Genomic DNA, 13,225 nt, shown 5'->3' on the forward strand with positions numbered 1-13,225 from the left:
CTACAGTATCCTCCATGGCATCCCAACCACCTCTCCATGCAGGCGTAGCTCCTCTCATGGGTTCCTTGCTCTCCATGTATACAACACCTTGCATCATATCTGGCACTTTAAAGCCCTGATCAAAAGCCCATTGATTTCATCCCAATGTCCTGAATTAGGGCCGGAATAAGCACATTCATACATCCTTTGCTTCACCCTGAATTTCATGCATGCTCTGCCCTCCAGCAAGCCTAGAAATCACAAACTACTGCCTGTAACATTAATATTTTGTCCAGAGAATGAATGCGATCCATCTTCATTTTCTCACCAGAAAAAGTTTTGATACTTCCATTTCTTCTACAAACAAAATCAGCATATAATTTATGTTTGTGAGCAAAGTGATTTTATGGTATTTCTCTTTGTTGACAGAATGATTGGAATAAAATTACATTCTGTTGACAAAAAATGTGATGAAATGTCATTTGTGAGCATTATGAACAAAAGACTTTCACAAAAAGCAGTTTGCCAATGGGAGGTAGTAAAGGTTTTAACAAAATGAATTCTGTCTGTCTGCTATTTGTCCTATAAATGACATGTGAAGTTTTTCAAAATTCACCATGTCAAAATAAAAAGTAAAAATTTCACCTACAAATGGAGCAAACACAGCCTTTAGAGAAGTCATTCCTTCCAGCATTTTAAGCCATATTGCTCTAGGTCACCTCTGTTTTTCCAGAATTCTGTATTTTCTAATAGAGATATGCTGGATTCACATGTTTTGGTACATACCCATCCTACACACCACCATTAATTAACAGTCCTAGGTTTTCACATTTTTCTGGATTTTTGGTAAATTGATCAATGATGTAGATTTGTGATTTTCAGGCATACTAGATATGTTTAAAGATAACAGTGTTTGTTCTTGGAAGGCATCAAGCCTCTGACAGCAGCATGAGTACTCACATAATTTAATTCCTTCAGAGCCTAAGCAACAGTCTGACAGCATCTGGAAAATGTGCGCCAAGCTATTTTCGCTTTGAACTTTGATGCCTGACATCTTTACATGGACATGAGCTCATATGAGGACGGACAGAAAGGGAGGGGAATCTCTCTTTGGTGGGCTCAAGTGAATGAGCTTAGACAAGGCTGATTTACCCTTGGTGGCACAGGGCCTTTAGGTTAAAAGAAATTTGACGGCTCTACAGGGAGTGGGATATAAAATCACAAGGCCCAGAACAAAGGGAATATAGGAAGAAGTCACCATCATGAAATGGTTGAGCACAAAGCAAAAAAAGAGCCACTAAGAAAGGTTAAAGTGCAAAAGAACAAAAGCAAAGGTCAAACAAAATTATGTAAGCATTAACACATTAACAACAAATAGAAAAAAAATTCAAAATCGCAGCATAAACAGAGCTGGCTGCATTGCAGCCTTCCCTTCTTGCTGATCTGTCATTAGGCCCAAAGACTATAAGCCAGACCAGCAGAAGTTACTGCTCCTGGGCAGGGTGATGGTGAAGAGGACAAGCTTCTCTATAGAGCCGGTGTGGGGGACTGACTTGAGGGACAGACTTGGCCAGGCCAGTCCCTGGGCTTTGCCCATGAGGCTGTCAGTGTTCCCAAGGCTCTGACACTGTGTAAAAGAAGTTGTCTTTCCCTCCAGACAGATGAAAATTAAAGACAAACATTATAATTCCACCAGGACTGGAGGAATTCAGTCTGATTTTCCATCGTGCCATGAGGGATACAGTTCTCAGTGAAAGCACTGGTGGGATTTTGGATGTACCCTGCAGCACATCAGCTAGCCAGGGCATGAAGCACCCTTATGCCCATTAAAACCCCCTGTGGTTAGGTGAGGAGGTACAGCAATGATACAGAAAGAGTCCAGTTAGATCCTAGAAAGAAAACATGCTTTCAAGCATTCACAAGTTTGAGCTTTTCAAGCCACTGAGGCTTCACACAGTCAGAAGGACTGCAGACCTAAGTCCTGAACTTTAATGTCAGTGGGCTAAAAAACTCTGTGCACTTGGGCCACCAAAGATCTTGTCAGACTTGCTTCTGGCACTCCAAGGCTGTGTAAATGACGTTTAACTCAACTCTGTATGGATTAAAGGTCTGGAGCAGATCCATCTCTGTACGGATTGGCCAGTCCCTGTACAAATATTAACAGAAAAGCAGTGATATAAATTTACATTCATCAGTAAATGGCTCTTAGAGCTAAAAATACAATTAATTGCACTGCCTGCACTAAGGTTTTTGTTCTTTTCTCCCCTCCCTCTTCCCCCCCGCCGGTGAGGGAGAAGAAGGGAGTTGATGTGGTAAATGTTTTTTCCCCTGATTTTTCCCTTACAAAAGAATAAATGAGATGAAAAGGTAAGAAATGTTCAAACGTAATCAACACACACATACATTCTAAAGAAAATAGCAAATTAAATGCAAAGCCTATGCTAATGCATCATCCAGGTTGAGATTTTAATTGCAAAAAGTCAGGAAATGTAAAGTTATGGTTCGTGCAGTAATCATCACTCAGCCCCTTGAACACAGGTAGTATTTGTATTCTAGGCAGTGTGCAGTCTTAACTTGAACACCAGCCTATATATGTGTTCTCTGCCTTCATTACAGTTGCTGGGGGAACCATAATTCTGCATTTGCTGACTTTTGCTCAATTAATTTTTTTTTCCTTAATGCTGTGCTATGAGGTTCTTGCATTTAATTTCACTGTATTAAAGAAAAAAAAAACAAAGCACGTAAAACAATGAAAAGAAACTGGAACTTTCCATCGCACATTAAAATTAGGAGATAATCCTTTCTTTCTGTGCATCCTAAGGCTCATGTAGGACCATGAAATCATTTTAGAGCACAAGTACATTAATAATAATAGTGATAGTAATAATTAATAATAATAATAACAACAACAACAATGTGCTTATAACTGGAGCATCACCTCATTGTGAAGTGAGTGCAATAAGATCAGGGAATCGGTACGCTGTGGATAAGGGCTTTTTTCAACGCACTCTGATAACTGTACTTATATTACCCTTCTTTGCAGTGAAGGCAATGCTGAGGTCCCATCTTGGAGGGAGAGTAGGGAGTTTGTTCCCACCAAGCCTGTATCAGAAGCATTTCACCACAAAAGCAAATTTTGTGCCCCCACAACCTGCTCTGAACTTCATTACCTCTGAGGATAGTTTTGTCTGTGATCCTCCAACAACATGTTTGTGGTGGAATGTACCTTCCCGGAACTCTGCTGGGCTGACCTGCAGGAGCACCCATAAAAGTCATTAATTCTAGTGGCCTGAGAATGAGTTGGAAAACAATGCTTAGAGTAGGTATTTTCCTACTCTGAAACAAAGGAGTCATCAATCTCAGCTTCACCTCTGATGTCTGTTTGAAGGCACACCTGCAGAGACACTAAATAAGCCTCACTAGCATTAATGACATGCTCATCTTGGTGCTAGCAGAGCCCTGCACCATTGCGACCTGTCCTTACCCACCTCTCATCTTCCTCTGGATGAGATGATGGCTCCTGCAATGAGCCCACAAAGATGCACTGGATGCTTCAAGGTCAGATTTCCATAGTGGCTGAAGGATACAAAGATGAATACAAGCCCACTCAGAGCCTAAATAACAAAGCACTTGGACAAATCCTACTAATCCCACCTTTCTGTTATAGCTCATATGCATATAAAATCTATTCCTAGGAAAAGTCATCCCACAGAAGTCACGATTCTCATGCAAACTGTCATGCCAAGGGTTCCCTTTCTCTTATGGCAGTAGGTCTGCAGGTCAGGCAAATCCATTAACCCCAGCTAGAACAGCCCTCACCCAGAAGCTGCATACATATAAGTTTCCTGAGCTGAGAAGATATCAGTATTGCCTCTCATTGATAAATCTTGGCATTTTCTTCATGAAATTATTCCATATTTTACAGCTTTATGTTAACTAAAGTGCAAATCGGAAACACAGGTGCCTCCTACCATGGAAAGAGTGGTTTTTGTGCTGTTGGATCAGCATAGCCACAGGTGAGTCCTGCCCTCTAATTTAAAAAGAGATATCAGACCTACATGGTCCGATCATATGATACATTTGTTGCAGATAAATTATTTTTTTTTTACATTGCAAGTAGATGAAATATTTTCGAAATGTGCTTCTCAGTTGGACTTGTTAAAAAAAGGGGGAGTCACAAATTTCTCACTGAAAAATTGTATTTCTCAAAAATGTAAGGAAATCATGGCATAAACTTTAGGTACTTTTCCCAATATCTGTTTAACCAATTAAAGTCCACCACTTTTTCCTATTCAGATATTTCCTCTTTTTTTTTTTTTTTTTTACCTCTTTCCATGGTAAAGAGAAGGGAAACAGAATTGCTAAGAAGGGACAGAAAGGGTTACGGAGAAAAATTCCCATGAATTTTTTTAAAATCCATGTTTGGGGGTTTTTTTACTCCTTCCCTGAAATACATTTATTTTGTTGAACTGTAAGCCTGTAAGTCAGCCTGTACTTTGGACTTTGAATGCAAAGAGCACATTCAGCCAGAGGTAACCATCCAAGGTACCTGGCAGAAAACAGCATCAGACAGAACAGATGGCAGCTCCTGACCATGCCAGAGAGAAGAAATGGTGTTGCCAAAAGTGCAAAGAGTTCATTCAGGTCTATTTAATGCTTTGTGCCAATTTTCCCAAACCACAGTCAGAAGAGTCCTAATTCTCTGCAAACTCATGTCAAGTGGCCTACAGCTGATCCACAGCATTGTATCACTCTTCCTACTCATTTCAATTAAAAGCATGATGGTCACATAGTGAAAAAAATTGACAGAGGTCCTCGGATCTAGAAGATGTAGGAATCATTGCTTGCAGGGGTATGCAACATGTAAATAAGACAGTGAACCATGGAAATAGGTCTAACACAGGTCATGAAGAGAAATACTGTTTAGCAGTCATGCAGACTTTAGACACAGTGCAACAAAGAGCTCATTTCAGCGGTAAGAAACCAGCTATAGAGGACCCAGGCAGTCCCATCACAGAAAGGAACGGCTCTTTGTACTGAGGAAAGGGGCCAAATTAGCTAAAACATGCCACTAAGTAGAAAATCTAGGTCATAAATGGAGATGAACAAGCAGGATTTTGGTATGTTCTACAGGAATCAGCTCTTATAAATAATTGTGGTCATTAGACAGGACCCCTAACAGCCTTAGGACTATTAAAGAGAAGATTATGGACATCAATATTACATGTTACCTGGAGTGTAGTGTTTTCTTATGCTTTGTAGCTCAAATAAGGAGGCAGAAAAAATAACTGAAGAGTCCAGAGGCACAAGATGTGTGAGGAAATGAGGCTGTATGCAGGGTGGTCGCTCAGGCTGGGTGGACATAGGAGGAGGCAACTTCCAGGGGACATGAGGGACGTGCAGTGAATGGATGGGTGAGGGCAGCGACCAAGTTCTGTTTTATCTTCTCAGGACAGCAGAAGATTTTCACCAAAAGCAAATGGAAGTCATTAGTCTCTAACAGTGACACCGTGGACAACTTACAACAACCGGTCCATAGAAAGGTTCCCCAAAAGATGAGATATATGGGTAATTCAGACTTACATGCTAAGAGGGGGAAGATGTAAGGGACACTAGCTATTTCCTTCAGCAACCCCCTTATGAATGTTTTGGTCTCTCTTACTACTGGTTGTACCTATTTTTATAAAAAATGGACTGTCCAAGAGCAGGCAATGCATACCTGTGGTAGAGGAAAGTTATTCTGAAACTTTCCTTTCCAATTTCTGCTTCAGATTTCACTTTGAAAATTTAACAATTTAAAAAAAAACCCACAAACATCTCACAGAATGATACCAAAGGACAAAGTTATTTTAGGAATACAATTTTAATCAATGCAGTACCAGCATTTAAATACGCTGCTGTACTGACATCAGTGGGGGAAAAAAAAAAATAATAATTAAAAACAAGGAGTCCGGAGGGACTGGCGGTTTGGAAATGAATCCACACCTGTGTCACCTTAACATGGGATTACTGCAATTCACCTTCGATGCAGAAATTGTGGGGGGAGCAAGAGCTATCAGCTGTCTTGTTAGGAAGAGTTTCACAGCTACAGCGTGACACCTCTGCTCTGCAATGTATAATGGCTAACAACCGATTCCCATCTGACTCCCTGCATTAGGGACTCAGCAAATGAGTCACCTCACTTTCTATTTCCACGTGAGTCCATGGTGTTCAGATTACTGAGGTGCGAAGACAAATTAAATCAATAGCATCTCTGTTCCCAAACAGATTTACTATCAAAACACAGCATCAAGAGAACAGAAAGGGTAAAGCAAACAAGGGTGACCACTCACCAGGTATGGGTGGTATGTGCTGCATACGCTCCCTCATCACCCAGGGCCAGGAAACCAACTCCTCTGAAGAGCACTAATATCTCATCTGTGTGTCCCTGCCATTTCCCTGCTCCAGGGACAGATAACACCCAGGCTTAGCCTCCACATGGAGCCAGAGCCATGGGCAGGTGAGCTGCTGGGACCATCCTCTGGCTCTCCAGGCAGGGAAAAATCCCTTCAAGACCATCCCGCATCCCACATTAGCTGTTTGTTCCCCATCGGCTCCCAGGGAGGGAGCAGCCACCAGTCAGGCTAGAGGGATCCACAAGAATCATCTGGATACGAAACCTGCAAAAATAGTACCATACTGCAGTGTAGGAAACTCAGGAGATGGTAATCACAGTCTTTGCTACCATGTGTGCTGGTGCTTCTTAATCAACTATGCAAATCAGGACAGCATTTGGGTGAAGTTTCAGAACTGTATTTACCTAAAACACTGGCTTTCCACAAGATAAAAATCTCTCTGAAAGCCTGAGGACACTTGTGCTTGTCAGAAGAAGTTCCTCATTTCTCATTGCTACATGATGTTAGGAAAAGAATTATTTATCCTTGGCCTCAGCCCATAACTCTGTAGTAAAAGGTTGGTGATGTTTTCTAACCTAAATCTTATGTTCATTGGTGTTTCAGAGAAATTAGATTTCAAACTGAACCTGGGAAAAAAAAAACCAAAAACCACCAACTAAAATTTCCTAAACTTTTCAAATCTTTTCTTAGACACTTCAAAATGAAACATTTCTTTATAAAATCCTTCTGAGACATCTACCCATTTCTGAAAGGCTTGAACAAACCACAAGTGAAGCAAAAACTTGCACTTTGGATCAAAAAAAAAAGTAATAATGTTGCAACAAAACCATTTTTTCCATTCAGTTTTTCAGCAGGGCCATCACTCAACCCTGGGATATGGCAATATTTTCTCCAGGGCATAAAAGAGCTGAGCTGTATCCGCTAGGAACAAGGTGGCAAAATAAAACCACCTCTGTGAGTGAAACGAGCCGTGACGGTAGAAGTGTAGTTCAAGCCTTAAAAACTCCTGCCAGCAGAGCTGTTTTACTTGGGGTCCTCCCCAGAACACTTCAGACAGGGAAGCACTTTGCATCTCCGAGGACAGGCAGATGATGGGCTGCGCTGAACACAGGTCGAAGTGTGAGAAGCTGGGTAAAGCACTGCTGCAGCTGACGGGAACAACAGCATGTCTACATGGGTTTTGTTTCAGCAGTGCTCCTGGGCCTGAAGGCTTGTGCTGCCCAGGTAGATAGCAATACTCAAGCAGCAGGGACAAGGAGTTTTCTCAGCTCACCAGCAAGCAAGTATTCTTCTCAGAGAGATGTAAACATCTACAAACAGAACTCAACCTCCACTGACAAAATATTCTTGTACTAGACCAACTCAAAGTCCTCTTTCCCTGGTGGGAGAATTGGAGGCATTTATGTGTCTGCAGCGTCTCTGGAGAGATAATTGTAACTGGCCTCCTTGCTGCCAAGTACAATATTGCTGCAGCCAATAATAATACTCAGACAGTTTTTAACAGAGCTCATGATCACTTTAAGCATGAATCTGTCTTCGCAACACATCTGGAAGGGAGGTGGAGATAGCAAAGCTAAGTCAGCCCATGGAGGTCACCGAAGTAGCCTGCAGTAAGGGCTGCAATCAAGGAGCTCGCAGCTCACCGCCGTGTTGCCCAATCATGCTGCCCTGTGCCCTGGGTGGGTGGGACAGCAGGCCCACTGAACAGCTACACATTATAGATAATTTGCCACACAACCACTTCTGTAAAACAAGGAAAATCTCCACCTACCCTGATTCTAGGGATATGAAGAACTTGTGCTTCGCACTTTGTTTAACTCAGTTTTGTTCAAGCTGACATCTTCTTTGGAGGGTGCTTGAGTATTTAACCATATTGTATCTAGTACTTTCATTCAGGTATATAAACCAAGGATTGGCAGGAGATGGCAATTATTAGAAGTGTTTGGCTCTCAGCATACATGAAGGAGTCAAAGAGGAGAGCCAGCGGTTTTCCCTTACACACTGTCCCTTTATCCATGTTGACCTCCACAGCCTGCTCCTTGGCACTGCCACAGACGCAGTGGCTGCCAGGGGACAGCCTCTGAAGCTATAAACCACATGCATAGTCTCATGTACAGACCTGTGCAAACAACAGGACAGGAAAATATCAGGCAGATACCCTTTCTGTGCAAGTACATGATGCAACTGGAAGCTGAAGGGGGAGAGGTCTTAAGCTCTTGACAGCATTACTTACAATTCACAGGCACCTGGCTAGCTGTTACCAACCTGGCTGCTTTTATGCTAACTTCTGCTAAATTACCTTTCTGGTGCCACATGACACCAGAGATTTCACATGCCATTTGAACAGAGGAGGCTCAAAAGTCAGCCGGCAGAGCTGATGAAAAGCAAATCACCGAGTCAGTTTACTACCAATGAGCTCTATTAAGTGACTGTAATGCAGTTCATAGCCCTGGAGTAGTCACTGTCCCTCACTTATCTAATGGTAGTATTGACAAGGATCATTTACACAGCTTCCCTTAAAGGTTACCGTTATTTGTCAGGGACTCTCTGTGCGCCGGACAGTCCTCATTCAGATCCCAGGCTTGTCCATCCTCACTGCAGAGCTGCAATCCCAGGCAGCACTGACTCCTCTCTGCGCAGCCACACCGCTGCAGTCAGGCGCTGGGCATCCACATCTTCTAAACATCTGCTAGGGATTAACAGGAGACGGCAAAAACCTATCCTAAGGGCTGAACTAGGGCAAAGAAATTGGTTGTTCGACAGCAGTAACTTGCCACCAGGTATCAGTTAATCTGCATAAAGCCTACCCAGCTGTTTCTCGTGGTCAGTGGACATATTCCCCTAACGATCCGGTCATATCACAGAGTTGTAGTTTTATGTCCTTGATCATTAAGTGCATCCACAGCTTCATTTTACATCTTCTATGTAAAAAAAAATTTAAAAAAATCACTAGTCCCTCAGGCATCATCTCTGAGCTTTAACAAGCAAGAACTAGCCTCAGGATTTTAAATACATGGATCGTTCTGGCTAAAATGTCTGCTTTTCAGCCCCATTCCTTCTGTGTTTTATAATGATGATCTGAATTGTCCAGTCATCACCGTCTCTATTTGGAGGAAGACTCATCTCTTCAACATCCAGCTCTGTCCAAAAATGAAGGAAAAACACAGCAACAAAGCCCTCCCAATGCAGATGAGAGGAAAGCCAAGAGCTAATGCAGACAATGGGCACTTTAAACCCTATCTGCAATTACAATGTAAATAGATAAATAAGAGAAACACTATCTGAAGCATAGATTGATCTTGGTCTTTTAGAAATAGCTTAAACTGCTTAAAAAGCCAAAAAGCTGTTGATATTCTATTTAACTTGCCACCTCACTTCACAGATACAGCCAGAAGCTCCAAAGTGGTGGGGGCCGCTTCTTGAGATAGTTTCAGTGCAAGGGAGGATCAAAGGATCAGAGCAGTCCTTGGAATGTAATCCCCAGCAAAGAGGGATGAGATTAAGAGAGAGGCAGCAAGGGAAGGGCTCACACCTCTGACTCTCTCCAGCCTCTCACCCTCACTCCACGCTCTCCAGTGGACATACAAACTGAGCAATTTGCTCCTCCAGGCAGAAACAGGCCAGATTTGACCCATGCTTGGAGGTGTTTGCTGGAGAACCTCTAAAGCCACTGTGTAACAGAGCTTGTTCACTCCTTCCCCAAAGCAGCTGTCACATCCCTGCTCCTGCCCAGCTCTGGGGCCTCTAGCTGGTTCTGCAGCTCCAGGCCCACAGGTAACCTCGTGATGAGCTAAACCAGGTTCATGGTGTTCAGTGTCTCCATCTAGTGGTCAAGTAAATAAAATTAACGTACAACTCCAGGGTCTTTAAGAATGAACAATCTGACACACAAAATACTCATTTGTGGAAAATATGTGGCAGCATCGGGAGAAGAAAAGATAGCAATATCAGAAAGGCAGGGAAATCAAAAGCGAAGGTAAAGTCCACAATAACAACTAGTAATAATCTCCCTCGAAAATGTGTCCCCATGAAACAAATGTAAGCAAAATCCCCCAGAGGAGGCAGGCACAGGGACCCGAAACCTGGAGCCCACCCACCGTCACTGGGGCTAGGCACATTGTTGGGACAAACTGGAGAGAGGAGGCCACGCCAAGATGTTTTTTACTCAAAAACATGGTCTATGCATGCATGTGAGAAGGTGACCCATCCCTTTAATGCTGAGAAAGCATCTGCCTGGATTCATCTCACCTCCCAGGCCCTTTACTACCTTTTCAGTGCAAAAGCACCAGCTCCCCATCACAAACTCAGCACAGGCTCAGATCCCAGCTTGTCTCGGCTTTTGGCACAGAGGAGGCCAAACCTGGGCAAGCCTAGCAAAAGGCTTACTTGGATGTGAGGTTTAAAGATGTCTCCTTCTCAAGGTGAGCCTAGCTGATTCTCCTGGCTCCTTAGCCTCGGCTTTTCTCCTGGCATATGGCTCTCTAGTGCCTTTGGGGAATTTCCCTGCCTCCTGCAGGGCTTCTTGGGTCACTGTTCAACTACTTTAGAGAGATTTCCCAAGACAAACAAACTGGTATGTGATGTGCCCTGGTAGTGGTAGATTTTTACTGGAAAGATAAACTAAGCATTCAAAATTGGGAAGCAAAGAGTCAGTATCTGTTGAAAAATTAAGCCTGTTTTACTGGAGTTGAAAACACCATGAAGAATTACAGCATTATTATTCATTGTAGCAGCAATGGTCTGAGGCCAGCAACGAGGTGAAGTCTGCAGAGAGAAGCGATAACTGTTATTAGGCCAACTGGAATAATAAAAAAAAAAAAAAAAAAAAAAAGTTGTATTTCTTCCTCTGTTTGACAAGAAACAGCAAAATGCAAACTAAATTCAGGCTAAATTTCTCTTAGTTCAATCTAATTATATTAGTTGATTTGTCCACTTGAGAGAAAAGCATAGTTAGCACTCGCTGAGCAGAAAAGCATGTTAGCAAAGGACTGCGGGAGCAGAAGAGGAAAAAGTGGGTTAGAACCCACCTAACACAGAGACTTCAACTAGCCAGTTGTAATGGCATGAAATCTGCCTCTACAGCCGAAGCTCTGATTTTCTGTACCCGTTAGACTTCTGAGCTGTTCTTGTGAAAAGCTTTGTGTGCGACAAGAGCTTAAAGCAGAGGATCTGAGATCAGTTTTCAAGCTACAATCCTTCCCTGTTAGGACAGGGGAACTGTACATCAGCACAGAGTCGGATGGAAAGGAAGAGCTTTTCTGATTGTAGCTGCGGAGCCACAGAGACAAATGCTGCCTGCACATGGGCAGGGCAGTGTACAGTGCCAGGGAGGGCAAGGGGAGATGCCCGAGGTCTGCAGAACCAGGCAGCCTTTAATGTTGCTTTCCCAGGGGCTGCTCTGTGACCATGCTGAACAGGTTTAGTGAAAGTGAGCAACAAAATACAGAGCAGCTATGAAGTTTCAAGCTAGACTGGCTAGGAGTAGAGGAACTTGCCTGCCTGCCTGGGGCTGTGTACAGCAGTAATCCCTGCTCATGGTGGGGGCGGGGGGGGCGGATCTAAACCTCTCCACATCTTGTGCACAGCCTTGGGGAACAAACCAGGTCCCAAAGCCACCCCCACTTGCACCAGGGCCCAGCAGTCCATGATTGTTCCTTCCCAACGAGTGCAGTAGGGTTATTTTCTCATTATTTCTCTTTTTTCTCTTCCATACCACAAGCAGACTGCAAGATCATGCTAAGGAGACAGAACACGTCCCCACAGAAAGCTGAGAAATCCACTCAGAACATGTTAGTCTACCGGGAGGCAGTCATTGCTGATTCTGCTCCCATTGAGCAGCATATAGGAATAGCCATTAAGTTCAATAGAGCAGGACCACACAATTAAAGGAGAAAAGATTACCACCCTTTTCCATTTTCTTCTGTTAACAGAGAAAAAGATAAAAAAACCTTTTTTCTTGCTATTCCCAGCATTTGCATAAATCTGTGCTCTAATGATCAAAGCATGGACCTGTGACCCAAAGGCTTTTGGGCCAGATCTTCACCTTGATCCAACAATTAATCAAATGTCCATGCCCAGCTGAGGATCCCCACCAGAAGAAGAGGTCTTCTGATCCCACAAACTGGGACAGCTGGTGCAAGGCTATCCCAGCCTCCCTTCACAGGAAAAGAGCAGGGCAGGAGGTCTCACTGGCAGTAGAACCTCTGCTCTGTGGCAGCAACTGAGAAGCTTTTGGATGCCTGGCATGTCCAGAATGGGGAACTGCCTGTGTGTCCTTTAAGTACCTGAAACATGAGTAGTTGAGCACAGCTGAGAAACCAGCTATTGGCTTCCCGTCACTTTATTAAGCCACACCCTTTTCTTCCTCTCTAAAAAGAGGGTACTTGCCTACTTACATCACATGGTGTTTGGGCTGTTAGTTTCAGGAATATAAACACATCCACACCCCTCTCCAAATATTCTCTACCTAGTCTACTAGTACATTTATAAATTACTGCACAACAGAGCTGCTGAGACTGCCAAGTCAAACTCTCCAAAGATAGGAAATGCAGAATTAAAGCTGGTCAGTCACGTGCTATTTTATTTCAAATACAATTGGTGCTTCAATCGGTGCACCTGGAAAGAGCTGGGTTATGCATTGAATTCAAATGTTGTCTGTGGCAGGCTTCCTGCATTTGCTGCAGAAACCAAGGGGAACAATGCAGAAGATTAGAGAAAGGAGAAAAATACTTTCATTGCTTAAAAAAAAATACCATTTGGAGATATGATTCTCTCTGAGTATGCGCCAGAAGGACCCTTTCTGTTTTCAGACCAGGTCACATGGGAATGGTTGGTAATCCACTGCATCTTCC

This window comes from Strix uralensis, chromosome 4, assembly GCF_047716275.1.
Source record: "Strix uralensis isolate ZFMK-TIS-50842 chromosome 4, bStrUra1, whole genome shotgun sequence".
In the NCBI taxonomy this organism is placed as follows: Eukaryota; Metazoa; Chordata; class Aves; order Strigiformes; family Strigidae; genus Strix; species Strix uralensis.